Source organism: Prionailurus viverrinus, chromosome D1 (genome assembly GCF_022837055.1).
Source record: "Prionailurus viverrinus isolate Anna chromosome D1, UM_Priviv_1.0, whole genome shotgun sequence".
In the NCBI taxonomy this organism is placed as follows: domain Eukaryota; kingdom Metazoa; phylum Chordata; class Mammalia; order Carnivora; family Felidae; genus Prionailurus; species Prionailurus viverrinus.
In genome coordinates, this window is record NC_062570.1 from 68,786,672 (window position 1) to 68,799,195 (window position 12,524).

General features: G+C 49.0%; 1 protein-coding gene across 6 annotated transcripts in view; it reads left to right on the forward strand.

Moving 5' to 3' along the window:
• MICAL2 (microtubule associated monooxygenase, calponin and LIM domain containing 2) overlaps positions 1–12,524 on the forward strand; it is a 222,237-nt gene that overhangs the window by 36,257 nt on the left and 173,456 nt on the right. The gene's annotated exons all lie outside the window — the stretch shown is intronic.

A 12,524-nucleotide genomic window follows, 5' to 3' on the forward strand; every position in this document is an offset into this window, starting at 1 on the left:
AAACTGAGGTTCAAAGAGGTTTGGTAACTCATCCAGGCACACACAGCTAGTAAATGGTGTGTCGTGTTTCTAATAAGTCTGCCTGACTCCAGGGTCCAAACTGGGACCCCTGGTACTGTGCTAGCTTTGGTGTTTCAGCTCTAGAGCCCCCCAGGTTTTCACCAGATAAAAAAGAATGTGCATGGGCATGTTAGAGACACAGCACAAGCTAAGGCACAGGCAGGGAGTTGTGGAAGAGCCTGGCTTACTAGGGACTGCAGGTGGCTCAGTAAGCCAAGAGTACAGGGAAGGGGAAGCATTGGGGGCAGGCCAAGGGCAGGCAAGAGGTGAGTCACAAAGGTGGTTTCTGTTTTGCTCTGCTAGGATGTTCAGATTTGGCCCTGAAGATTGTTGGGGGGTGGGGGGCTGCTGCTGAAGGATGAAAGAGGAACAGATCCTGAGCAAATGTGCGTTTTTGATGTAAAGGTGTCTTTGGTGGCAGCTTGAGAAATAGGCCGATGGGTTGGAGGGGGGTGATCAGGAAGCAGGAACAGCTTGAGGAGGTTTTAAGGGCTCAGGTGAGAGCAGAGAGGAAGGAGGGTGGTAGTGGATGGGGCTGCTGAGGCAGGACTGGGTGATGGGCTGCTCAGGAGGTGAGGGACTGGGGCAAGGAGGGGACTCTGACAGTGTGACTCGGGGGTCTGGATGCAGATGGTGCTGTTTGCTGAGGTTGGGGGTGCAGGGGAGTGACAGGGGAGGTCAACTGACCACACGTGAGGTCTCTGTATGGGAGTCATTGAGGAAGTGGGTATTTGGCAGTTGGCTTACGGGCCTGGAGATCCCATGGAGGGATAGCTTGTTGGGTCGTAAGGACATAGATATTGGTTGAACTATAGGAGTGTCTAAGGTCCTTGAGGGCGAGAGGAGAGTGAAGATTAAAATCTTGGGACACAGCAAAATCTCAGGGGCATTGAGAGAGAGAGGAGCCTGCAAAAACTGAAAATGGGAGAGGCAGTGGACAAGGTAGGGTCCCAGATGGGATGGTGGAGTTGGTGTGGCAACCTTGGGTGTGAGGCCAGGCCCGGACTGTGTGCATGGGTGGGAAGCAGACTGCAGTGGATGGAAGGGGAGGTGGAGGTGAGGGAGTGGACATGGCTGGGGAAGCCAGGCTGGGTGGGAAGGACCGAGAGTGCCATTTTGTTTTCTCAGGCAAAGGCAGTATAGACCTAACTATGATGGAGTTTGCACACATTTTTGAGACTGACTTCATGTTGATAAATTCACACAAGAACAAAAAAACCCACAACTTTTGTCAGGCAATGAAGAACAAATTTTTTGCTGGGTGGGGGGGTGATGCATTGACAAATGCATTAACTTGGCACAACTCTTTAAGATCTGGGCCTTTGGAAGACAGGCTCCATGAGAGACTGGGGGGCTGTGAGCTTCTCAGGGCGGGGACTGCTCTGTGGTCATCCCAGGCTCCTGGCTGGGGAGCTGTGTGTGGAGCGAACAGGCATTGTTGAGAAATCCTTTTCATGTTCGCTTTGCTATGGCTTCCGTCTCCTCCTCGGCATCCCCCTCTGTCCTCCGGACCAATTACTGGAGTCCAAGTCCCTGAGACCTAATTTCAGCAAGTCAGGAGATGTAATGTGATCCAGATACAAAGGTTCACCACGGGGAGTGACCTTAAGGGCGTGCTAGAAACCAGCTCAGTGGAAAATACACGTTTAGCTCTTCCATCCCAGCCTAAGTTAGATGAACGGGAATGAGCTACCCTTTCCATTTGTGTGAAAATGCACCAATTTCTACCTTAGTTTGGCTTGGGCTGCCTTGAGCTTTGAGGTGGTGGGAGTCATTCCCCTGCAGGTGCTGGAAATGACACTTAGCACATCCATGAGAGCTCACTGTGAGGCACCTCATTTATGTTTCACAGAGACGCTCTGTTTATGACTTGTTCGGTAGAGTGCTCAGTGAGCTAGAGTCCATTCGGTTTCCACCATAGCACATCGCTTCCGGGGACTCAGGGCCGGGGACACGGGGGCAGGCACTGAAACCAAGGAAATGACTAGCTTATCTGTCCTGTTCTCCTCTATTATTCTCACATAGAGAAAGGATGTGGATTTTCAACCCAGAATATATATATGGGACGGGAGTGCTTAAATAGAGAGGTGGGCAGGCGTATTCTGAGGGTCAAGCAACCTTTTTAGGATATTGAGGACCTAGTGGAAGGTAAGATATAAAATGGCTGATCTGGTTGTTTTGGAAGTTGACCACAACGATGGTGGTAGTGAGAGAGATGCTCATTCATGTGACCAACATTTTTTTTTTTTTTAAATGTTTATTCAGTTTTGAAAGACAGAGACAGAGCATTAGCAGGGGTGGGGCGGACAGAGAGAGGGACACATAATCTGAAGCAGGCTCCAGGCTCTCAGCTGTCAGCACAGGGCCCGACGCGGGGCTTGGACCCACGAACCATGAGATCGTTACCTGAGCCAAAGTCAGACGCTTAGCTGACCGAGCCACCCAGGCGCCCCACGTGACCAGCATTCTTACTGGGAGAGAAAGCTTTCTGACACAGGGCAAACCTGACGTACCTACCACACTCTGGTTTACCTCCTGTGTTACTTAAGGGGACGTTTCCCACCTAACAGGTAAACCCTCAGTTCTCAGTGACTTCATATACTTGCAGTTTATTTCTCATGTATGTGAAGGCCAAATGTTCCTCGTCACAGAGGGCTTTCCTCCCAGGGCACCCAGGGAATCTGGCTCTTTCCTTCTCCTGGCTTTGCCATCTCCCACCTGTGGTTTCCAAAGCTGCTGTGCTCTGGCAGAAGTGAAAAGAATGTGGACGGTCACCATGGGAGGTTCTTATGGCGCATGCCCGGAAGTTGTACATATCACTTCTGCTCATAGTCCAATTACCTAGAGCTGGTTGCGTGGGTTCACAGCTGCAAGGAAGGGCTCAGGAGGAAGGAGCAATGCGTGTGGCAATCAGCTAGCCTGTCTCGGCCATACCCACCAAAGCCTGAAAATTACCTTCCAGCTGAGTTTTTATTGGCAGATTAGCCTCTGTCCTCATCTGACAGTGCACCAAGGTCTCATTACCCAGATCTTAGCATTTTGGAGTTTGATGGAAGAAAAGGAGTCCCCGGCCTAGACCAGAGACCCTGTCTGCTGTGGTGTGCAGGGCAGCACTTGTATACCTTTGGCTGCGTTCACTTTGTGTGGGAGCAGTATGGGTATAGTGGTTAAGGATATGGGCTCTGAGCTCTGACTATGCGGCTTCATGTTACATGTTCATGACTTGTGGCCATTTACCTTGGGCAACTTGCTAACTTTCCTAATTCTTTACAAAATGGAGATAATGGAGAGTCTAACAATGCCTGGGTTTGTTACAGTGATTAACTTTAATACATAGGAAGCTTTTAACACCTTGCCCAAGACTTCATAGATGCTCATTTAATGTCAACAGTTCTTACGGTCCCAAGGATTGTATATTCATTCATTCATTTAGCACATACTATGTACAGAGGGTCTTGTGCTAGGAACTGGGCATAGGGAAGTAAAAAATTCACAGAACTTGCTGTAATTGAGGCAAGTAAGGATGCAGTGGGAGGGAGCCAACCCAATGGGGCTAGGGAGCTAAAATGTCTGGAGGGAAGGGGCCTTGAAGAGTAGGAGTTGGTAGGGCGAGGATTTGCTTACATCCACATGCTTAAGAACACCAAGGATGCTATATGATATATTGGACCTAATGTTTTTTGAAATGGGGAAGCTTTTTTTGTCTTACAACAGGATTCTTCAAAAGGCTTCTTACCCAGTGTCCTTGAAGTTGATGTTAGCCAATGAAAAATATGCGCAGCCCTGACTTTGAGGGACAGGAGTGTCATCTCATAACACAGCCGTTATTTCCACTCATTCGAGCCCAATGGCATGTCCACCTGATCTGAGCTGATCTGGACCTGTCACCAGGGAGCTTTTAGGGAATCTATACACTGCTGGGAAGAATGTTCCCTGCTTTCACAGAACTGCAGTCTGCTGGCCTCACTGCTTGGGGATGGTCAGAATGCAGGAGCATTCTCTCTGGGCAATGCATGGTGGGCTCAGGGAGCAAGGACCAGGGAGCCGGGTGTTGAAGGAGATGTTACTGGTGCTGAGCGTACGGGGGCAGGGGTATTGGTGGTGGTTGCCTGGGGGAAGCAGAACAAGAGATAAAATTACAACTTGTCAGGACTGAGCTTCCATAGGCTTTCTGGAGTCCAATAAGATTTGGAAGGAAGAATGAGAGTCTAGATGACTTACCAAAAAAAAAAAAAAAAAAAAAAGAAGGTGAAAATGATTTCACTGAGCCAAATAAAAACAGCAAGATTCTTTCATTAGCCCAATGATTTCTTTTGCGTATTACATTTTAATTCAAAAGTATTTTAGAAAATTGACTTCAGCGTTTAAATAGGTCACAAATTCCATACTCTGGCCTTGGACAGCTCCTACTGTTAGGTGGTGATGGTGGTTTTGTTTTGTGCATTTTATTTTTACTTTTGTTCGGAAAATACATGTGACATAAAACTTACCATTTTAACCATTTTTAAATGTAGAGCTCAGTAGCACTGAATACATTAACACGGTTGTGCAGACATCCGTGCCATCCACCTTCAGAACTTTTTCATCTTGCCAAATTCAAAGTCTGCACCCCTTAAACACTAACTCCCCATTCCTCTCTTCCCCCTGCCTCCTCATCCACTGTTCTCCTTTCTGTCCCTGAATCTGCTTATTCTCAGTACCCCCACTATCAGTTCTGAAATAGGACGGCCTCTTGGAACTCAAAATTGAGAGTTGACAGTTTTCCTGGGCACCAGTATGTCACCAAGATGATTTGGGGCACACGTAGAATGGACTGTTCAGTTTTTGTTGGGAAGATGAGCCCAGTGTGTGTGTTGAGATCCACGTAATTTTGTCACCTCTTGGCCCATAAGCAGGTATGCAGGTTTCCTTCTTGTGGGTTCACGGGCAAGGCATCCTGCAGGCCAGGCTGAGATGGGCTCAAAGGCATGGCTTCTTGGGAAGGGGCCTACCACGCTGGACCCAAGGACCTGAGATCCAGAGGGCAGAGCCATGGGGGGGGAATACAGCCTTGGGGCCTTGTCCCACCCCTGTCCCTTGCCGGCTGGAATGTAAACCCATTCACCAAGTTAACCTGGTGCTTCTTGCAGGATGGCCCTTTGTTTTCGGGAAGAAAAGTACACCGCTGGCGTGGTGGAGGCCTGCAGGTACTTGCTGGCCCAAGGAAGGTACGGTCCAGAAGCCCACCTCCTGTGGCTGAGACCAATGGTCTGATCAGGGAAAGAGGCTCCTGGACTTGGAATGTGTGTATAGGAGGGGCTTATACAAGTGGTACATGCTCTTGGTAGAAAATTTGGGAAATGCAGAAAAGTATGAAGCTAAAAATAAAAATAATGTGAAAGACCGTCTCCCCCCACCCCATGCGTGCACCCCCCCCACACACACACACACAACGATGTTCATGTTTAGCTTTTCTTCTTCTATAGATATTGCCTTATGGGGTCGGAATCCTATAGCGTACCTGAAACTGTATCCGGCTCTCCTCACTCTGCAGTAAGGCACAAGTATTTCCCCATGGATTAAATGTCTTCATGAATACTATTTTTAAAGAACTGCTGAATACTTTATTATTTGGTTGCACCGTAACTGATGAAACCACATCCCGTTGTTGACACCTGTGAGATCCTCAGAGGCTCTAGAACTGGATCATTTCCTGTATACGGTGGCTACGGCAAAAGCTGGTCGTGTTAGCTCTGTCTATGTGGCCCCTATCGACTGGTGACTAAGAGTGTGGATTTTGAAGTGAGATGGAGTGGGGCTCCTTTCACGGCATCCCTAGTCACTGCCTGTGGGATACTGGGGAGGTTACTCTGTAGTCTGTCTTGTCTTCTGTCCAACAAAGATGGTCAAATGAGATCACAGATGGAGGCATCTGGGACAGGGTCTGGTGCACTGTCAGCAGCTGAGTCACGCTGCTGTTGGTGTCCTCATGAGGCTGGTGTGAGGGGCAGGCCCAGACTCCTCATGCCCAGGCCAGAGTTCTGTCCACTCAAAGGCTTTGCTTCTCTGGAAAGGTCCTTGAAGAGAGGCTTCGTGGTTCAAGCAGAGATGTGGAGCACTGGCTAGAAATCCTTATTGAAAAATGTTTAAAATAGGTATGTGTGTACACATGTAGATATACACACATGCGTATTATACATGAACATATACACATGGGCATATATGTGCATGCATGTATATGCATGCATAATGCACATATATATACACACACACCTGCATATACATATATACATATGTGTCTTATACATGCACATGTACACGTGGGTATATACACACATGCATATATAAGCATACATGAATACACAATGTACATACATATATATATACACCTGCGTATATACACACTCATGCATACATGCATGTATATACACACATGTACACACACAATAGGAAGCACATATGGCAGACTTACACTTGTGTTATAGAAAATCAAGATGGGGGCACCTGGGTGGCTCAGTCGGTTGAGCATCTGACTTTATTCAGCTCAGGTCATGATGGTTTCGTGGTTCGAGCTTCACGTTGGGCTCTGTGCTGACCGCTCAGAGCCTGGAGCCTGCTTCGGATTCTCTCTCTCTCTCTCTCTCTCTCTCTCTCTCTCCCTCCCTCCCTCCCTCCCTCTGCCCCTCCCCCACTTGCACTCTTGTCTCTCTTTGTCTCTCAAAAATAAACAAACACTAAAAAATTAAAAAAAAAATTAAGATGGATGAGTTCTGGAATGGCCCCTGGCCCCCAGGGCTCTTGTTACAGAGCAGAAACAGGAAAGAAAGTTAAGGACCACCCCACCCCACAGACTTGTTGTGAGGACTCCTTAGGATAATACTGGTGAAAAAGCCTGGCCTGCCGTGGGCCTCTGGTCACATAGGTCTCTTCCTGGCATTCTGACTGGTCAGCACACAGCATACTGGTCTCTGGCTCACTGGAGCAGGGAGGGAGGTCATCCTGGGATCTGCTTCCGAGATTGCAGGAGGAAGTGGATGGAGGTGAAGGCATGGGAGTGTGTGAGGTCACTTGAAGCCAGACCAATGGAGAAAACTCACTGTTGGAAAAGAGTGAGGAGAGGGCTGGGGCTGGAAGGGCAAGAGCCACATGACCTTGGGCTCTCAGTGAGGGGGCAGCATAGAAGGTAGAGTCTGAGCTCCCCTCCCAGGGCAGTGTAGACAGAGGGCACTATCTAGACCCTTGCGGCAGGCTGGGAACTTGTTTGGGCTTTCACGGTATGTCTCTTGGATGCATTGCCATTAGCCTTTCCTATTAGGGCTTCAGATGGCCTGTGTAAGAAAAGTTGCATGTGTAGGTTTAGCCTGCATGTAAGAAAGGGCTTTGACTTCCTGTGGGTGATCTCTGGGGTTAAAATAAGGAACAGAAAGAAACCTGTGGAGAGACAGGATCCATCTCCCTGGGGAATGACTGAGAAGACTTGATCCCACTGAGGCTCTCTTCTGGTCAGAGGAGGCAAGGGTGCAAGAGGCCGCCCCAGGAGGCAGTGTGATGTCCATCTGGGAAGGTGAGCAGGGCAAGGCTGGGACCCCTGGTTGGAAGGACATGGCAAGGACAAGGGGGCCCTTTCAGTCTCTTCCCAACTCTGGGGGATGCCCCTTTTGGTTCTAGATGGTTGTTGTAAGTCCTTGTAAGATGGAAAGCCAGGCCTTCTTGGGCCAGGTGAGAAGATGTGATCACCTGTGAACCTGGGCTGTGCAGAGATGCAGTGTATGTGGGAGACATTCCCCTGGCTTCCTCTCACCTCAGCTCAGGTGTTGGATCTAGGTGGCTGTGACTGAGGGTCTTCTGTGTATGACACTCGGAGCTGGGGCTCCTTGTCTCCTGACCACCTGTGAGTGCGTGGGGGTGAAGAGCTTCCTTTTATTGCCTCTGGAATGGAAACTGGCCCTGCGTGGGGGTCCGTTGGCCAGGTACCTAGGAGATGGTAAGTTTGAATGGGGAGCTTGGCAATGTCAATGGTAAGAGGGTTTGGTTTTTAGTTTTGATTTATTTTTTCTATTTATTTAATTGAAACATAAGTTGATATATAATGCATTAGTTTCAAGTGTACAGCATAGGGATTTGACAGCTCTATACATTATGCAAGGTGCATCACGGTAAGTGTAGTTACCATCTGTTGCTGTACAAACTTATTATGGTATTACTGACTATATTCCCTGTGCTGTCTTTTTTTTTTTTTTTTATCCCTGTGACTTACTTCATAACTGGAAGTGTGTACCTCTTAATCCCCTTCACCTGTTTATCCACCCCCACCCCACCCCAAGGGTTGGTCTTTACCTTGAAGCATACCTTGTCTGTGAGCCTTGAGGGTGTGTTCAGGGCTGAGCTTTTCTCCTGGGCCAAACAGCTGCTTTGTTAGAAGGTTCTGTCTGGTGTCCCTCCAGCCCTCAAGTTTTTATAGAACCCTGTCATTTATCCAACACCTGGTCATCCTTTGTGATGCCATTTGGCAGATGATGAGGCCCAGGGAAGACAGAAGGCTGGAGGTCTTAAATATGAGTGTACTAGAGAAACTCTTTGGCCAGAAGGTTTCTTTTTTCATTTGAGAGGTACTTAGGGACTCTGTGTAAACCTTGAACTTGTCCTTTAGATGCCCTGGACTGAGCCCATTACTCATGCTATCACCGGCAATCGGAAGCCCTGAGTTTTTTGGTTTTTGTATTTATTTGTTTGTTTGTTTAGAGAGCGCATGCACATGTGCATGAGGGGCAGAGAGAGGGAGAGAAAGGTTCCCAAGCAGGCTTCCTGGTGTCAGTGCAGAGCCTACCTCAGGGCTCAAACTCATGAACCATGAGATCATGACCTGAGCTGAGATCAGCAGTCAGACTCTTAACAGACTGAGCCACCCATGTGCTCCTGGAGCCCCTGAGTTTTAATTTGTAGCAGCCAGAGACAGGGAAAGGGGGTTGTTTTGTGACTTATGAAGTCACACAGGCAGAACCACAAATAAGGGACTCCAGTTGGCAAAAACCAAATTGCTTCAAGGCTATTCTTGGAAACTAAAGCATCACGTCCTGTTTCTTCCCAGAAAAATGCAGAAACCTTTCATATTTTTGGATAGTTGGTTTTATTTATATTCCGTATCAAACTCTAAAAAGCAACAGCTGGGGAGTGGTTGACAAGGAAAATTTTAACAAGCGCTTTTACCCAGGATCCTCTGATTTAACTAATCCTTGATTTTCTTTTGGGGAAGGAGAAAGGGTATCCACCAAAAGAATTACACACCAGTCTCTGGAAGAAAGGGCTTGGAACACGGACTCAAAGAGTTCTCCTAAGTCAGCCTTTCTAGTTCATTAACAGAACTACCTCGTACCAAGGATGCTTTCAGTTCATTACTGAAACTTCCTTGTTCCCCAATTTATATTTGGGGAAACTTAAATCTCAGAAGTTAAAGTGAGTTGTCCAAGCCTCCATAACTACAAAGTAGATTTGAACCATATATTCTGAATTGAAAGTTTTATAACGTATATAATTCCTTGACCCGGGAAGCTAGTCCCTTCCTTCTGGTTTGATGACCTTTGTACCATTTGAAGAATACTAATGAATGCTGGTTATCATGTAGCTGATGGGTGCTAAATACATCACACACATGACTGAATTTCTTCCTTGCAAGCCTATGGAGTGGGTGTGATGATCTCCTCTTATAGATGAGAAAACAGGCTGAGAGATACGCTAGATCAGGTGTGCCTAGCAGGTGCGCGAGACCAGGTGCATGCCCCCATCTGCCAGACTCTAACCCCTCTGAGGCTCTTCTGAGGAAACCTACCCCACGTGGGTGTTAGAGTCATTTTTAAGGTCTTTGACTTCAGTGGGAAAGCTGATTGTACAGGCTGAGACCAGACCCTTCAGACCCAGGGATGCAGGTCTAAGCCTTGTGCGAGCTGCTAAGGTACAGTCCAAGGCAGTTCTGTCTGCCGTTCTGCCAGCTCTCTCCACCCCTCTGAACCTCTCTCTAGATAGCAGTGCATTCCTGGAGCCCCTACACCCACCCAGTGCCCTCTGTACCACCTTCAGCTCTCCACTGGAGCCCTAAAATGTTCATTTCTCTTTCGGGGGGTGGGGGGAAGGAAGGGAGGCAGCTGGTGTTGGAAGGAGACAGGTTCTTCCAGTTTGTAAATTATTCTCTGGGAGTCAGGTTCAGCATCATTTTAGGCAAGGAGGAGTTGGAAACTTGGAGAATCCATCTTGCAAAAGTATTTTTCAAACCGGTACGTTCCCCAGACACAAATCTGCCCGCTGTGAGGGATGTGGCACATGTCTCCACATCGGCCGAGAGCCGCCCGGGGCCAGCTCTGCCTTCACACACATATCTCACCCTCCGCAGCAACTCTGCAAGGTGGAGACTGTCACGTCTCTTACAAAAGAAGAAACTGAGGCTCAGAGCTTACGTGGCTTGTGTGAGGCCACGAGGGCAGCCAGGGGCCAAGCTGAGCTTTGGACTTGGGCTCTGATGGCCTTAAAGCCTGTAGTTTTCTCTGCACTGCCTGCCCAGCCCCAGAAAGGACTGCAAGATACTGGCTGAATTCAAGGGGTTTCGTATTTGTCCATCCGCTGCCACATCCTTCGTTCGGCGCTGGGCAGAAAAGCGGATCCAAGGATAGAGAGAAACAAAGTGTTCACTCACTCTGAAAAGCAAAGGAGTCTTGCTGTCTGTTTAGCCGTCTTGGTGGCGAGTCTTGTACCTGGGGCAGAGCTGAAGCAGGAGGAGGCTGTGTTTACGTGAGCGGTGCCAAAATTGAGCACTGCAGATGTCACAGGAGCCGAGAGAACATCTGGGAGGGAATCCGTGACTTAGCAGCATCTGGCAAAGCACAGGGCCAGCTCTCCACGTCTGCGGACTTGGTTGGGCTGCGGAGAACAGAGCGGCCAGGTCAGTGCTCGCAGAGGAGAGGGGCCTGGCGAGAAATGGAACTTGGCTAGGCCTGGAGTGGGGAATGTGCCTTCAGCCGAGCACGGTGCCAAGCACGTTGGAGGCTTCTGGGGGCAGAGTGGGGGTGGGGGTGAGGTCCCATGCTGTTGCCAGTGCCCTCTTGGCTGGCAGTGTCTGTGTGTGTGCCCCCGGCAGGCTGCCCCCTACAGGTGGTGCCCTCCAGGCTGCTGTACAGCCTTCTCACGTGTGCTTCTGTCTCCCTGTGCTCTCCCAGCTGCTTTGGTCCTCGCTGCCTCCCTCTCCTGTGCCTCCCCACCATCTCCTCTTCCCAGAGACTCCTCTCAGCCCGCTGCTCTGTCTTTGCACCTCACAGCCTGTGGGAGGAGCAGGCCCCCTCCATGATCTGCCCTGGATGCCCCTACCCCTTGTCACGAGTTCTGAACTCCGGACACCTTGACCTTGCTGTCATTCTGCAGCTGTACTGGCTCTTTCCAAATTCAAGCCTGTATGGTATTTCCTTTGCCTGAGAGCCTCTACTCCCTGGTCTTCTAATGAAATTCACCTTGTTCCTAAACTTGTAGCATTTTGGACATTTTGCCCCCATGGCTCCTCTGGCTACCTCTAGGCTCCGTTGGACACCTCCTGATCTGGCTTCCATGCACTGAGTTTGTATTCTAAGACCACTTGCCTATTGTCTTATAACCAACTCTTTATGCACCTGTCTTCCTCACTAGGCCCCATCTCTGCATCCCCAGAACCTAGGGCAACCCATGGCTTCTGCTTAGGCGCCAGTAATTGTTGCTGAATGAATGAGTAAAGGATTAAGGAAGAAGACAAACACCATTCTCTGCTTTTAATATTATAAGGCCAGCCCACAATCCACATGCACCCACAATGGCATTTCTGTCTAGAGTGGGAAGCCGCCCAGCCCAAGGGCCTTGTCTGTGTGTTTGCCGACCTCCTCCTGCCAGGCCTCTGTCTGGGGGACCTTGGTATGCTGTATTCTCTTGTTTACAGACCCTCTCGAGCCCTCGTGACAGCTGGGCCGGCCCTAGTTCCTCGACGCTTGTTGTCTTGCACTAGCTTTGGATTCTGGAAAAACAGCTATTGCTTTGGAAAATCAGCCCTAACTTATTTTTGTTCCTTTGAAACTTAAATGACTTTCCAAAGAAATGCCTGAGGTTAGAGTGGTGCACAGGGAAAGGCTGATGGCCAAAACCCTGGCGAGCTATTTTCGTGATGTGAATGAATACCCATCGCGTTTTTCCTTCCATCAGCCTATGCACTTGTTCCAAACAGCTCACAGCTTGGGCTCACAAAGCACAGACTCCTTTTGTCCATCGGGAGGAGACCCACGTGCATCTGTGACTTTCTGTATGTCTGACCCAGGTAGATCCCGTGCTTCCAGCAGGTACTGGCAGTAGAGAGAAATTTTGAGAAGTTGCTGTCTGTCACCTATGTAGGGAAAAGACCTCTGGTGACTAAACGAAGGAAGACTTTAAAGTTTGGTGTCTAAGGACAGGTGGGAAGGTCATGAAATCTAGGGAGGCGTGTG